The 17,849-nt window shown below is 34.7% G+C and overlaps 1 protein-coding gene across 1 annotated transcript in view; it reads left to right on the top strand.

Annotated features, from left to right (window-relative positions):
- LOC145678092 (uncharacterized) overlaps window positions 1-17,849 on the top strand; it is a gene marked incomplete in the record, with an annotated part of 443,224 nt that overhangs the window by 98,241 nt on the left and 327,134 nt on the right. Inside the window, 1 exon segment of the mRNA XM_081748227.1 lies at window positions 7,398-7,568.

Raw genomic sequence — 17,849 nt, 5'->3', positions numbered from 1 at the left:
ATGGATGGCGAAATGACCGAATTACTTCCTGGATGGAGGGGGTGGGGTCGTGTGATTATATGTTCACTAGCGATGTTTTTACACAAAATTCTTCTAGCCTTTAGGACCATTTTTAGCATCTTATATATATAAATATCATTTTTTTACTCTTTTTCTCGATTAAAGGTACAATATGCTAAATTATTTATAAAATAATTTAATTATAGTTTGGGTTAGAAAGGGAGGGAAAACGTGCTTATAGGATATTCCAGAAACCTGGAATCATAGTGAGTTCCTTCATTTTGTCGATACGGAACGGCTAAATATTGAATCAAATTTGCTTATTGTCAGCATGTTTATCACCCAGATCTTAACAAAATTATATCATCAATTGAATCTGAGTTACAAGTAACGGATTCATTTCAATATGGGTTTATAAGTATTCTTATCATTATAGATTTTTAGTATGCCATATAGTTTTCGTTCATCATTTGATTTTTTTTTTTTAAATAACAACAAAGACAGTGTATATATCATATACAACGACCAGAACTTGATCTTGACAAAAGTTGACGCAGATGTGAATTTTAAATGGGTTAGTGTGCATGTGAAATACTTGAGCCAACCTTTGATTACACAGGTATTGACTATCAAAATTCGAGTTTGGACTTACGCAAATATTCGCAAAGGAATTTCACCAATTACTTTTTAGAACAAGAATAAGTGAGAAATACATGAAAGAAACCTAATAAACGTTAAGTAAAAGCAGTGTGTATTTATAATGAAGATTTCCTAAAATAAATACAGGACTTTTTTTATTTTGTTAAGAGGGACACTAATAACTAGTCATTGTTCACGTGATATACTTGTACAAATTTTTATTGTGTACGTATTTGTTTTTTACATTTCTTTTTTTCTAGTTCAATACTAGGTAGCCAACAGGAAATATTCGCAGAACGTTAAACTAAATATTTTATTAATAACAATCTTATAAAGCTGCAATTGTGGTTATTCCTGTTGAAATTAATTTAGTATAATTCTTATAATAATACTAAATTTATTTAAATTGCTTATAATAATAATAATAATAATAATAATAATAATAATAATAATAATAATAATAATAATAAGAAGAAGAAGAAGAAGAAGAAGAAGAACATATTGCGTGATTCTAAAATGTAGATAGCTATACATTATTGTAATTATAATTTAGTATTGCAATTTAACGAGTCATTTTAAGTTTATGCACTGATAGCTTTTCCAGGTATGACGTAGAAAAAGTTCACTCTTATGAGTCAGAAACCATTTTTCTCCTTAGGAAAAAGTAGGAAGGGAGAAAAAACTACTTGTTTTATTCAGACATGGACAAATTTTATTATTATTTAAAGTAGGATGATGTTCTCATTTACTTCATTAATGTAAATAGTTATTGAACATGATTTGCTGCTATGCTTTTATTTAGTTATAATTATTATTACTGGAAGGGCCGCGGTGGCTCAGTGGTAAAGCGTTCATCTCTGGTGCGTATCCCTGGCAGTGTTTCTTCCAGACATGTTTTTAGGGGAGCACTGCTTCCCGGAGCTCTGAGAATGTCCCCCGGAGAAGAGCAAAATAATACGTCTATAATATAATAATAAATAGAATAGTACCAGCAGTGCCCCCCGGAATACGAAGTGTGCCCCCCAGAACATAGTTTTTGAAAGAAACACTGATCCTGGTTCAATCCCAACTTGTGCCAAGTGGACTTTGTGGTAGACAAACACCGTGTGCGTGGGTTTCCTCGGGGTTCTCCCACTTTATTCATTGCACCATTGCATTTATTTCTTAGTTGTTGGTGGCCCGCTACCTACAAACTTCGTTCGTAATTTTCAGTCTGTATTTTTGTGTTCTCTCTCTGAAATACTGTTTTTAATTTATACAGCAAATTTTTAGTCGCTATACAGAAATTCTTACCGGTTATGAGAATTTATAATTTATCGGTGCTGCTTAGAAAAAGAGAAAATTGTTAATACGTTTACGCGTTTTTATATTTATGTAGAAATAATAAGCAGAATATGCAGATCCCATTGTGCATCAACCTGCCAAGTTTGGCTATATCTCAAATCAGCTGCGAACTTCACTGCAGGTACATCAATTGGAATAATTCTTCCCTACTTTTTGTTTCTCTAGATTTTTATCAATCCTCAACATATATACGTAACTATAATCATTGAGAGTATCAAGCGACATCCTCTTGCCACATCTATTGTTGTGCATTTTGCCTGTTGTGAATCGTACCTATTTGATGCCATTATGGTTACCACATTCGTACTGTATATACAAAGCAGGTTCGCTTGTTTGAAATTTCTCAGGCTTGCTTCATAATTACGTGTGAACATTTTCCATGCTCTGTTTTCGTGATGAGTTGGCGGAAATGTTTATCTAAATCTCTCAAGATGTCTTCAGAAGACTTCATTCAAGCAAGCTGTTCTTTACTCTGATGTAAATACATAAGTAAAAGTACTTTAAGAAGAGATTTCCAGTTTCCAATAGCAGAGAGGAATTTTGAATTGTTAGGCAGGAAATACTTTGTGTACTTATTAGAACATTTGTTTGAGAAGAGACCGAATTCTTAAGGGCATGATAGAAGTTATAGTGCTACCAAAAAGAAGGAATAGTAGAAACAATACAAATGCATTGATATTATTGAAACGAATAACTTTTTCATCAAGATGGAAAGGCTATGCACATGGACCGGCACATGGAAGTTTTCCAATTTACGGCAAATGATCTACTAACGAAAGAAAGATACTTATGATAATGATTACCTTCATAGCGAAGTTTCCGAATACTGTATTGTGACACCAATGAATCAGGTTTTCTTTCTGGTCAAATAATATGCTATGGTACGAAACTCCATTTCTTCAATTTCAGACCACTGAATTTGGGAACAGACGGGGATGCTGGGTACTTACTTTCTCATTATTTTAGTGGAAACCAACTGTAAACACTCGCCGTTGCCGGGTCGCAATTCAGAACCTGGATAGATGGAGAGGAAGAAGAATGTAATTCAATTCCCCAGATATTATATTCTAGTTATGCAAGCCCGAATAACTATGTAATGTTGGTTGCATATGTGTATGGTACTCTTAAAAATCACTAGGAACGTGCTTACATTTTCGGATACATTTTGACCTCGTCTGCAAATCCGACCCTTCCCTCCCAAGTCGAAAAAAAAAGTACTTTGTAGGTGATTAGAACTGGTGATAGTATTATCTATCTACAAAATTTGGTGACTAGCCCTTTCCGGTACCCGGTTTTTTGGGCTATTTTTTAGACTTTCAGTCAAGCAGCTACTGCATCGTCACTATTTATCCTAGGATCATGGTTCATACCTCATTCTCTTTAGAATGGAGCTGGCTTTCATATGGTACCACTTGCATGCTCATACCATATACCAGGAGCGGGAAACATGATGTCAAAGGAAAATTTCAGAGGGAAATTTTTTCTCGCACTTTGGGCCCCTCTGGAGCGGCTCTGTGTGAATGTAGCATCTAAAAAAAATCTGATAAATAGTACTTGGTATATTGAATGTGTGTGCCATATTTCAAGTTTCTATCTTGAATACTAAGGGCGGGAGAAATTTTATCAAGAATTCCCACCATGCCCCAAATTACCGAAAAACACCATGATCTCAGGTAAAAAATTTCCTGAGACATTCGTAATTACCCTAGGGTCATGTTTCGCCCATCATTCTCTTCAGCTTAGAACTGCCTTTCAGGCGGTATGACTCACGTGTCTCCATCATGTATCTAAGGCGAGAAAATCCCGTGAAAGGGATTTTTTGGTAAAAATTTCCCTTTTTCAACGTTTAGCCCCTCTGTGCCCCCTGTTTTAACACAGAAGTACGAAAAAAATCTCGTAAATACTCCTCGGTGGACTGAATGTTTGTGCACAATTTCAATCTTCTAGGTGCAAAAATAAGCCCGCAAAAAATACCGAAAATGTCCAAAATTCCCCTATACATAAGTATATTTTGATAAAAATTCCCTGACGCTTCCCTAATTACCCTAGGGTCATGTGTCGCACTCATTCTCTTCAGAATAGAACTGCCTTTCAGGCGGTACCATTCATTTGTCTCCATCATGTATCTAAGGCGGGAAAATCGCGAAGAAAGAGATTTTTTGGTAAAATATCCCTTTTTTCAACTTTTTGCCCCTCTGGATCCCTCCTCCCCTGTTTTAACGCAGAAATCTGAAAAAACAATCTGGTAAATACTACTCGGTGGACTAAATGTTTGTGCAAAATTTCTATCTTCTACGTGCAAAAATAAGCCCGCCAGAAAATAATGAACATAGACCGGCCTCGCAATATTAAAAGAAAATATATATTTTAGAATTATGACGTCATCACCTATGTCTCGACGCAGGAAGGTGTGAAACCATACGTAAGGTCTTCTACAATGCCTCTGGACTTGAAAAACAAAAACAAAAAAAACCGGACGAAAAAGCTCAAATAGGAGAGTTATAACAAATGTACCATGAAACACCCCGTATGGTACAGATTGTACCATGGGATCCCCAAAGGGATAGGCGATCCTTTAGTATGCAAAAGCTAATGACAGAGATAACATACATTATTTTGATGTTGTTAAAGATAGAGAACTTGAATTTATACATGGCAACTCAAAATTTGTCAAGGAGAATGAAATAGCGAACTTTCCCATTTTCATATCATTCAGAAAGTTCGCTTAGCGTGCTATGTGCTTTAATTCAATGACAATTGGAAGGTAAACTAACAAGAATATGCAATACTACATCGGATATGCTTAGGTAGGGAGTACTAGATGAGATATCCCAAATTAAATGCAATTAGTAATATAAAAGCAAGAGGAAGTTGTTCTGGACAGAACTATTCAATATAACTATTTGTATCTTACTTGCAGACACTATATGTTTTCATTGAATAAAGATTTCAATAATATAGACTCACGTTACATCCTCAAAACTTTTGTTTTGCTAAGTGTTTTTGTTAATATACGTGAAAAATTGTGTATTAGAGAATGGTATGCAAAACTTTTATTTATATGTAAAGTTGAAACATGTATTAAAATCTTTTAATTTAATTTTAAACGAACATTTAAAATTTTAATACGAAAAAATCGAAAAAAATAAAAAAATGAAATGAAATCTTTGAGTTTTACGTCCCACGCTTATGCCGGCTAGGCTAAAGGAGACGGTGATAATGAGAAATGGATGAAATGGTGGAATGAAGAAAGTGGGAGGAAACGGAAGAACCCCGAGGAAACCCACGCACATGGTGGTTGTCCTACCATAAAGTTTACTTGACGCGAGCTGGGATCGAACCAGGGACCCCATGCACCAGGCAAAATCTATCCGCAAGGTAGTTTCTTCCTACATCTTTTACCGTAAAGGCTTTCTTTATTCTCTGCTTTTAGAACTCTAGAATTCATAGTTTGGTCAGAATATACTCAACGTTTAAAACAACACTGTTTAGGAAAACATACAAGCTTAATGATAGTGCTACGTAACCTAATACTAAAATACCGTAGTAACACGATTTTTGAACACTTTTGCAATAGAGGGCTACAGTTTGTCTAATATAGTTTTATATTATAAAATATATTAGTCGATTTGAATATAGTCTTCCGTCCTTATAGAAAAAAGAACATTATTTTACGTAAGTTACAAAAACGCATATTCAAGTCCGTTCACTCATTACAAAATAATTGACGAAATAAATTATTTAAAGGGAATCAAGTAATTCATATATTTAAATTTGAATATTTCAATGAATGAATTTGAATAAATTTTTCATAAATTTTCTTCTTTTCTGTTTAGTACCAATCGAACTCAATCAGGAATATCATCATTGTCGTCCTTTATATTATACTTCCCATTACGTGGCTTTTGCCTGTCGTGGAGTTTCCCGTCGTATTTTTCTACTTGTGGCTTTTACCTCAAAGTTATGAGTGAGAGTCTAAAGGTGAAGAAACTATTGACTCTATCTGAAGTGGGAACAAAAACAAGATTAGAAAATATTTGAATTTCCTTTTTCTTAATCTTTGTCTAAGAACAAAGCGATATTCCATAATCGAAAAAATAGTGTATATATTATATTTTTAGATAAAGAACTCAAATATATTACGAGTATATTTGAGGTGAGAAAAGGAAAAAAGAATTTTCATCATTCCTGCTGTTGGTAATACGTGCTTTATTCCGTATTCGTTGTATGATTCCTTACCTGTTTCGTTAATTAACTTTAAAGGTGAGCATAATTTGCAATGTGTTTCCAAATATCTGAATATTACCGAATGATACTACTGGCACGTATGTTAAAAGAAATACACTCGTAGTATGTGTGGAATATAAACAGAAATGTATTATTTTCAGTTTCTCTCTTGTCTTTCTTTCTTCCGTGATTGCAAAAGTTCTTTTGTGATGATTTATACTAATCTTTTAGTGTTTCATTTCAATGATAAGTGCTTGCGTTGGCATTCTATACAATATTAATTTGTATAGTGTGAGATTTGTACTCGTTCCAGGCAAATCTGGAATAAAAAATCCACTTAATTTGCTCATACCCTTCCATGCATAGCTGTGATTAAAATGAGTGTTTTTGTGTCAAATCGCTCACAATGGCAAGTTCATGCATTTAGCTAATCAGTGAATATGTAATTAGCGAAGAAAGAAAGACATCATATTTCAACTTTGAATAATAACTATTAGGAGTTAATTTTTCTACAGATAGGAAAACCACATATAAAATATCTTGAGTAGCCGTTCGGAGAATCTGAGATAAGCATTTGTTGGCATTTTTCAGTTTTTACCTATCGAAAATGAGCATATTTTAAAAAGATATTTCATCTGTGTCCCTCACCATGTAAATTCTATTTACTGGTGAGTACGATGTTACTAATACTGAAAGAGGAAACTACGCCTAATTCTACCACAGAAAAACCATTGTTATTTTCTTCAGCGGAAAAGTACAATTCAACATATTCACAATTTATTTATTTATATCTTACTGCAGTAATTTGACTTTAAACTATAATTCTGGGTCCCTATTACAAGCAAAAAATTTCATTCACTCTTGATTGATTTTGTGTTCTTGAGTAAGACAATTCTTTTTAAGGAAAGGCCAAAACCGCATTATTCTTACAGGGAAAACGCACAAAAAATATCCAAAGGGAATCGTCACTACGGGTAACAGCCACAGAGCCGTCCTTTTATCACCTGCTTGGCCTACCAAAAGGATCCTTGTTCCAGAACCTACCGAATTGAAATAAATATTTCTCACGCTAGAGAAATGTCCTGTCTCTTTCTTAGGCATCTCGATCTAATTATCTTAATGGATATGTATTTTTGAAAGAATATTATTATTTCTTTACGTTAACAGATTGTTTTTCTTTCTTACAGGAGAAAGTGTCACTGAACTGATAACCACGAATGTTGAAATCGTGTTGTGTCCATCGCAATTAAATATCTTTCGCCACACGCCCTCTTCAACATCATTGTCACCTTCTTCATTCAATGCCTCCGTGAAATTTGCTGATGAAGATCTGGAGCAATCCAGTCACGAAAGCATTCGTAAGTAAAACTTTCCAAACTTGTTCTTATTTTTGATTCTTTTTAATACACAACGTTTTGTACGATATATATACTTTAAAATTGAGGTTTATTAAATATACGTGTGTATGAATATTTGTTTATATTAATTATTCTGATGATAATAGCATTTGCATATTAAGAAAATGTTTTAATAGAGTTGGAATTTACCTTTTCCCTACAATTCTCAAGATTTCTAAGTATAAGAACAATATCAACCATGAGATCATCTCAGCAGTACCTAGTGGCCTGTCAAAGAAACGATTCGAATATCGAAGATGTGTGAGCACAAACGGGAACGTTTACTGGTCCCGAGTATTTCTCCAATATTTAGAAAATGCTAATAGAAAAATATCTTCTCCATTTTCATATTTATTAATTTAAGATTACACTCACTATTAGCACTATAATATTCAATTCTATTCACTCGCAAAGATAATGAACAGTAACTATTCAGCATACGTTTAACAAACATTTCTATACAAAACTTGTACATCGATCTTAATAACCTCTAAGAAAACGAATATAATTATTATAAGGCAGAAAATATATTTTAATAATTACGTATTTTTCATTTCATTTGTGGAATCAAAAATGTTACCACATTTTCCAGGCACATTTGCAATAAACGAAAACAACGATGCGTGGCACTTCTTAAGCATTCGTTCTCTCTTTCTTCCCACTCCTCCGTCACTTACAAGGGATAAACAAAGTTACGTCAAACACTACGAAGTGAAGAAATTCGTAACCACCATACTATGGAAGTAGTAGCTACTGGGAATATCAAGTGACTGCAACTACTTGTCGGCAATACGAGAAATAGGAGCAATGAAGCTTTAAAGGTGCTTCTCTATGTTAAGAAATAAGAGCTCCCTACTGTTACTGGATGTAGTCACAGCGCTTAAGCAAGTATAAACATCATCTTTTCTTATTTGAATTTTGAGAGATGCATCAATAGTGTCTTGTGCTGAAAAGCAAAGCTTTATTTTTGCTAAAACAGTGCTCTATCACTTCAAAAACACTTTCGGTGTTAATAGAATAGGCCATTGTACAACCATGCAACCCTTAGCAGTAGCCACGCCTGAATCATATTAGTCTAGTACTTCGAGAGAACTATGAAACAAAACAATTCGTATCTTTGAGATATCTTTATATTATTACAGCCTGAAATGGATTTTCGACTTATAGTTTGTTCCTATAGAGGTGCTGGCAATCACAGTTGAGATCTGATCTGTTCCACTCTTTATCATTGGACAGTTGTTATAGCTTTGTATTCGTTCCAGGATCTGATTATTTAGATAAGTTGTAGTTACTGATACGAACCGCCGCCGACAGTGATAACTCGGGGAAAGGACGCCATGAGACGCCTTCCTCTAGTTCGGTAGAAGTGGGGAAAATATCAAAATCACATACGTAGCTATGAAATCAGAATTTAGATCCAGTTCCGAGTATGAGGCTTCTCTGAGATCCGAATCTGGTCATCCATATTATGATCCTGTTTTCTTAAGCTGAAGCATCTGTAAACGAACTACACAGTGCGAAGTAATAGCATTGTTTTAGTACACATACTATACAAAATATTTCCATATTATATTCGCATATTGGAAACTGAAGAGATTTAGTCTTGAATTCAGATCTAGATGTTCAGATTAAGATCCATATATCAAAATTTTCGGATCCAGATCCAAATCTTGATATCCAGTTTCTCTGAGATGCTGTTTTCTGGGCTGTCTTGGATCTCTATGTGACCATCCCTATTATTGGATTAAAAATTCCATTTTGTACTCTAATTCATATCGTTAAATAGTTGATAGCAATTATTTTGAGTCAAATGAACACGGTGGTTAATTGTAAAACAAATAATAATAATAATAATAATAATAATAATAATAATAATAATAATAATAATAATAATAATAATAATAATAATAATAATACTGGGTACTTTTTTAACCATCCATGACTACCGTAGTTGCATCCCAAACGTGGACAAAGTAATGTCTGTTGGATAATATTGTAATGACTAAGTGCAACTTTAAGCTAATCAATGGACGACCCACTGTAGGTACTTTAGGGATTTACAGATTAGGTTTATCAATATATAAACCGTGTATGTTCTAAAAATAGCGCCAACGGACAATAGAACGTTATCCTTGTGGCCAAAATAAAGCGAAAATGTATAACAGTGTACCGCTCCTTCAGCCACTATGAGGAATCAGAAATGTTACTATATGGCGTCGTCGTAGATTAACATGGAACCATTAGCATTGCTCTACGAAGCCATCAAGTAGTTGCATCGATTGTTGTAGTAATAAGTAGTACTAGTGTCAATGTCTGTCGATTTTAACTGCCAGCCAGCTGGAAAGAGTCTGTAACTATTTGATGGATTGGTAGATCTATTATATGGTCCTTCATTTGCGACGTTACCACGTAGTTCAATTTGCGTTTCCAAACAAGGACCCGAAATTATATATATATATATATATATATATATATATATATATATATATATATATATATATATATATATATATATATATATATATATATATATATATATATATATCCGGTGTTCTAAAAATGACACCCACTGACAACAAAGCGCTATTCTACAGGTCAAAATAAGGCGAAAATGCTATATAACGGTATACCCTCCGGGGCCTCCTTCAGCCGTTATGAGGACTTAAAAATGTCACCACATGGCAATGTTGTAGATTAACTTGGTACCATTAGGATTGCTCTATGAATCTATCAAGCAGCTGCATAGATTGTTATGCTAGTAGATGTGCTAGTGTCAACATCTATCGACTTGAACTACCATCTTGAAAGAATCAATGTGACTATTTGATGGTTTGGTAGATCTGCTCTATGGTTCTTTATCTGTGACATTCCTACATAGTGCAATTCGCGTCTGCAGACGAAGGGCCGAAAGGTACACAATTATATATATTTCTCGCTTTATTTTGTAGAATAGTTCTCTGTAGTCCGTGGGTGCCATTTTTAGAACACCCGATACACACACACAGATACATACGTACATGCATACACACATAAACATATACACACGATTCATATTGTCTCTGAATATCACATTTTTCTGATCGTTAACAGTGTATAATAAGAACAGGAAACGTCTCTTGAAAGTATCCATTAAAACATAATCTATTCATCTACACAAAGTAAATCATTTAGCTGCGTGTTGAATCCCAGTGCACGTTCTTCAAATCACTGTTACAGTTAGTTTTTATTGGCTATTATCTGGTGTCTGCGATTTTTTAAAGCCTAAAAACAATTATATTGTACACGAGGCAAAATACTTCCTCTTCTGCTAGAGTGATCCACTTTTTGCAGCATAAATTCTGTGGATTCGTAAATGCGTTCTCGTTGATCTCACTTAGTTAAGAGTAGCTGCAATAGAAGCAACTTTCCATTATGTAGAGATAATTCACCGTAACATTAAAACACGTCGTTAATTGGCCGTAACATTAAAACTTCAAGCTACTCAAATCTAATTCTTTGCCTGTGACATTGTCAATAATTAATTGAAGAGATAACTCGATACGAGATTATTATCTTACATGTAAGCTTTAGTGAACGGAATACCACAATCTGAACACACACTTTTAAAAGAACTCAAGTAAAAATGTTGAATAAAGCTCGTCCATTACGCTCTTATCCACTTATTGATGTTTTTTTTTTTTTTAATTATTGTTGAACTCAAACGATAATATTACAGTTTTTGAATATAATTTTGTCTACTACCACTCTTAGAAAATATATACCAGAGCCAGACTGTCTAAAATGTATTGAGCTCTTTTCGCACGAGATGGCGTTAGTATCCCAAATCTCAGAATATACAATTTGCAACGGTTCAGGCCTAACGTCCTTTGACAGCTGACAGTTAAAGGCAGTAGATGTGCAAAAGGTGGTGGAATCCTTATGTTTAGATGTAAAGTGTTGCGTCATAAAGATGAGTGTACCCTCCGCAAAACTACTACATTTCACAATTTTATTTCGATAAAGGCACAAATGATGCGGAGGCCCGTGAAGAAATTTGTGCTGTGTATGCGCAAAGTACGTTATCTAAAGCATTAGCCAAAAAAATGGTACAGTCGCTTTCATTCTGAAAATGTCGATGCCCAGGATGCTCCTCGCAGTGTGCGAACAATCACAGCAGAAGTGGATTATATTCTGGCAAAAGTCGAGCAAGACTAGCATATAAGCAGCCATGACATCATCAATGACCTAAATATCCATCACCGAATAGTGTTAAACTATTTAGAGATAGCTGGCTACAAAAAGAAGATTGACATTTGGATGTACCATGATTGGACTCAAAACATTTACTCGATCGAATTTCCATCAGCAAATCTCTACTGAAACGTAAAGAACTCGAACTATTTCTGAGGCGGTTGATCACAAGTGATGAGAAATGGACAACGACAACCTACGGTTACAGTGTGCGTCAAAAATCATGATCGAAGCGAGAAGCTCCACAGTCTATGACAAACTCCATACTGAGTTCCACGAAGATTATGCTGAGCGTTTGATGAGATTAAAAGGACATGAAATTAATGCACATCGTGAGCTGCTGCCACCGGGTAGAAAGAGAGACTAAGATGTGCACAGTCGACAGTTAGCACAATTGCATCTGGCAATTCGGAAGAAACGTCCGAAACTGGTCAACAGGAAGGGTGTCGCATACCATGTTCACAACGCAATGCCGCATACATCTCTAACGACTCGGCTCGTCAGAAATTAAGACAACTTGAGAACGAAAGTTTTAATGCAATCATCGCTTATCACGGACTTAGTGCCGTCAAGGTATAATTTGTTTCGGTCTCTGTAGAAATCTTTGAATGGTGTAAGTTAATTTCGAAATAAGCCTATGTAAATCACTTGTCATATATATATATATATATATATATATATATATATATATATATATATATATATATATATATATATATGACAAGTGATTTACATAGGCTTATTTCGAAATTGCATATATATTGACGAGAAACTACAGAAGTTATATACTGATGAGATTATGGTGTTGCTGGGAAAAAGACAGATCATTGAAGGAAAAAAAAATGGTACATATGTTGTTCATAATGTTATTTTCAAGTTTGACTGCCAAAGGATCAATACTGTTTACACAACCTGATAGTAAAACAGTATCATCAGGGAAAATATGAAGTTTAGGATGTTACGTTATTATTTTGTGTACTCATAGTCGATAAGGATAGGAAAAAGTTAGAATGTTGTACTCCATAGCCCTTCGTCCTACTTCGGATCTAGTAAACAAAACTGTTTCGGAGATGCCTTTTGTAATTAAAAAAAAAAAAAAAAAAAAAAAGTCGTCCTCAAAACGAATGACGTGAAAATTGATTTGAAGTTGTATTTCACAGTACTGGAAAAGCACTATTTCTAGAGAACTTTTAATCATTTCACTAAATATTACTTTGTAAGTACTGGAAATTTCGTTATCAAAATGTGTGATTATTCTTTGATATTTTACAATATTTTGAGAAAACGTGAAGATGTTGACTAAATGTTAATGCGATGTATAATATGTACACTCAGGATCATTGTCGCACTTTTATTAAAGGGATATTTACAAGTACAGTGACATTAAATTTCATAATTACAGAATGCAATGTAGTCGTGCCACATGATACACATCAGTGCGAAAATCTTCATTTACTCTATTTTCTGTTATTTGTATGGCGACTTTCAGCAGTTTTTTAAAAAAAATTACAGTGTGATTTTTTTTTTTAAATCTAAAAGGTTAAGGGTTGAATTCATTCTTACATGGGTGATTTGATATAGATATCCTCGAGGTTGATACCGGTTAAATGAGAGAGAAAAGAAGTCGAACCCCATAAATACATTTTGTTTCTTCACATCCACATTATGATGATTTGTTAACATATTTTAGTGATGATTAAACTGAAAGCAATTCCTTCTTCTGTGAATTTTAACGAACATGTCAGGAATCTGTAAATATAATGGACGAATAACATGTTTATATACACGGACATTCTCATCTTCGCTTGAACATATCACAGTAGAATGACAACATGTGACTAACGTTATTCTGGATGCAATTTGAATCCGTTCCAATTATTTTCGGCGAACAGTCTGCAGAGTCAGCGGCATTATACTGAATGCATAAGTCTTGAAGAGTCATTGTATGACATGTTTAAGGCGATTAATCACAATCTTTGCTTTACACATTTGCCACCGAGTGGCACCATAGGTAGAAGTCTAGGGAGCGACCAACAGTATATTATGTGATCATTCAATTCTCCCATCTTTCAGTCCATGATCATTGAAATTGTAAATACGATGGTCGTAACTGTTCAGTATTCAAAGGGGTTCGGGATTTAACCGCTTTGAACAAGATATTTAAAAATGTACATTTACTATATTAAGATACATATGTATACAAACACGTGAAAATACTGTATATGAACTTGGAAAGTTGAACTCTCTATTTACGAACTTCTGTGTACGCCACTAATAGATTATGTGGAGGCATCCATTTTGTCATGCTGAAAAAATGGACATTCTTCCTTCTTATTCAGCATCAATAGAATGAAAACACTACACATATCAGCTGTGAGTTTATCGTTGATGATGATTGATCCGGTTATCCGTGTATTCCTGACTCCACAAGCGTTCCAGGTACATACTAGACAATTATGTTTCGTCCTGGTTGTTGTTTGCCATCACTAGACTAATAGAGTTTGGTGTTACTGCAGTAAAGCACGCCCTGGGAGTTCATGTATGATAGAACAGCCTCTTCTGAAAACAATATCTTGCCACGATCGTGCTGCTATGTATCATAAACTGTTACCCAGTCACAGAATTACCCATTCATACTTGCTAATGTGATACACCAACTTTAGTATTTGTCGGATGTTGATTCCCTCTATCTTCGGAAGACCATTAGTTAGATCACTTCAATGCGATTCCAATGCGATTTTTCACTAGAATCTGCTAGATTTCCTATGAATGAATTTCTACAAAGATGAAAAATAATCTTTATGACTAGCACTTCTGTGAAAATGGATGTTACTTTTTTCCTTTAATTTTAGATGAAACTACAGCCCAAATATATAACTCTATTGATATTTTATGTTTTTATACTCGTACCGTTTTTGTTTGTATTTTGCTGTCTAAAAACATTTACATACCATCTTATAGGGGAAGGGGGAGATATGAATCAAAGACTTGTTTACAAATTATTTTGAAGGCTACGCAGAACACTAATTGTAAGTATGTCCTGAAAATAGTTTTGGTTTTTCCACTCTGGAAGTTGTCAAGAAGATTATTCTATGTAGAAATTTTGTTAAAGTGTTTCTTGAAGTAATTAATTACAAGAAACATCAGTAATCACTAACTGTAGTGTATAATTATTTCATCTATAGTAAAATTGCTGCGTTGTCATGTTATGCTCATCGTCGAATGGCCTTCGGATGTTCCAACCAACCATAGAGTATATTTTTTCTTACATAATTTTGTTGCTTACCATGCATAAATGTTGATGCCTCAAATCAGTTTTAATACAATTATATTGTTCATCCATTTGGTTGTTAGATCTTAACTGTTGATATGAAGTAATTATTTCCACTATTTGCAGTAAGTTATGATCTAGAAATGTAGTCTGTATGGATCACTTTGTCACAATGATCAACTAATATGAGTTATAGTTACCCAATAATGAAGGAGACGAATATGTAAGGACCGCTAAATAATAACTTAAATTTTGTATTTGTTACGTAATATTTTTTTTTGGAAATAGTATGTGTGTTCTGTTAGAAGTATGTGTATGTATCACTGGCGTCTCTGGCATGTAAAATTTGGGGGGGGGGGCATCAAAGAAACTGATTTAAATTCTAGCCCAACCTGTTTATTATCTTTGATTCCATGTGTTACCTTTCTGCTTACCTTCACGGACCCCCTGAGGTATATCAGGAACTCTGTTACCTATTATATTGCACATAAATAAAATAATTATTACTTATATGTAGTTCTGTCGTTAGTAAATAAATTAAATTAGAATAAAATATTGAATATTTTGTACTCCAAAATATTGGGGGGACGCGTCCCCCTCATCCCCCCCGCCAGAGACGCCCATGGTGTGTATCACTATTGTAAGACAAACAACAATATATGTGCTTGTACTATCTGCTACTTAATATTGTATTTGGGGGGCGCGGTGACTCAGTGGTAGAGCGTTCACCTCTGGTGCTTGGGGTCCCGGGTTCGATCCCAGCCCCCGCCAAGTGAACTTTGTGGTGGACAAACACCGTGCTCGTGGGTTTTCTCGGGGTTCTCCCGTTTCCTCCCACTTTCTTCATTCCACCATTTCACTCATTTCTCATCATCACCGTCTCCTTTAGCCCAACCGGCATAACCGTGGGACGTAAAACTCAAAGATTTCATTTCATTTAATATTGTATTTTTTGCATATGCAATAAACGAATTAATAACAGTTTCAGTAGAATAAAAACTACCAATTATTATTGGCAACGAATGACGTACACATTTAGGACCATAAAATTTTTTCTCAATGTTCTCGAAAACTACGCATGAGAATTTACCCTATATACAGGGTATTTCAAACCAACACCGACAACGTTTGGGAGGTGATTTCTGACACAAAGATGAGACAAAAAGTGTGGACCAACCTGGGTGCACAAATGTTTCCTCTCGAAGTTATAGGCTGCCGAAAACACGAAAAAAATGAACTTTAAACGTCCATAGCTCCAAAATTATGGGACCTACTGTAGTCGAGTTAATACTTCACTTAAGAACTAATATGTGCACTATCAAAAAAATACATATTTCAGAATCCTGCGGTACTCACACAACAATTTTTATAGAGGGAGTTTGGGTACGGGCATATAATTTGAAGTACTCACCAACTACCTGTATAAAAATTGTTGCGGAAGTTTTTGAAGTACTCTGAAACTTTGATATTTGCATAGGGCACATAGCCTACTAGTTCCTGAATAAAATCTTGACCCGAGTACAGTAAGTCCCATAATTTTAGAGCTATGGACCTTTAAAGTTCAGTTTTTCATGTTTTCGGCAGCCTATAACTTTGAAAGAAAGCATTTATGCACCCAGGTTGATCTATAGTTTTTGTCTTATCTTGGTGTTAGGAATCACTTCCCAAACGTTGTTGGTGTTGTTTTGAAACAACACCATATATATATATATATATATATATATATATATATATATATATATATATATATATATATATATATATATATATATATATAATATTCTTTAACTGCACAGTGTACTGCCATCTTTCTAGAAGCATTATGAAAAGTTTGATGAAGTTATACTTCAGTATTAGTTTCATCGTAACAGATGGTATTGTTGTAGTACCATACTTCAGTTATAATAAAATAAAACAAAATTAAGAAAAATGCATCTTACAACAAGCAATGAAGTGTGCTGAAAAGTTTCTTGACTTTATGGTATAGTTCAGAGAAGAAATCCATGAGGATGGTGAATTTGCTGAACAGATCTAGGGCGGCTTTCAGCTTTGTCATAGAAGTGCGAAGCGTGTGTACTGTGTTGGTCACTTTTTAAATCCTTCAGAAGTTGTAGAAGTTCTATAATAGTTCGGATGATGTCTTCAGAGCATAAGTTATCATCAGGGTACGTCTTCGATGTTGAAGCTGCGATAGTGCGTGATTATTGTAGGCTCAGGTTTAGAAGTGGATGTTGCAGTGGTATCTTGAAGAGATGCTGAATGTGAGATTGTGTTTGCTGGCGTTGTTTTCCTTTTTGCTTGTAGAATTTGTTGTATTCGCGGATATCCGGAATAATTAGCAGGATGGGCCCTTTACAGTTGACACATTTCGCTGGTGTGTCTCTGGTCTTCTTTTCCCATTGGTACGTCCAATGAGAGCCTGTGCTCCTAACGCACCGAGGCAGAGCTTGGCAAGTTGCTTGCGAATGCCTAAATCTTCGGCATTTGAAGTATTGCAAATAATGTCTCTTTCCTAGTGGTTTTGTACGAATTATGCGGGTGTGTAGCAATAAGTCTTCTTTGAAGATTCTGGTGGCATGTTAGAGTCTTCTTCAATGAAATTAAGAATAGTGGAATGGGGACTTTCCCTTTCCCGTCTTCACGATTCTGGGTGCGGATTTGTCAAACGGAAAATATTGGGTAATCCTTCTCCTTGAGTGATGTTGTGGTATCTTTAATGCTGGTATCAATTGGAAGGTGGC

The sequence above is a fragment of the Thermobia domestica genome, chromosome 2 (assembly GCF_964235325.1).
Source record: "Thermobia domestica chromosome 2, izTheDome1.hap1.1, whole genome shotgun sequence".
Taxonomy (NCBI): Eukaryota; Metazoa; Arthropoda; class Insecta; order Zygentoma; family Lepismatidae; genus Thermobia; species Thermobia domestica.
Note: the sequence above shows the minus strand (reverse complement) of the source record. Positions and strands in the feature narration are given on the sequence as shown.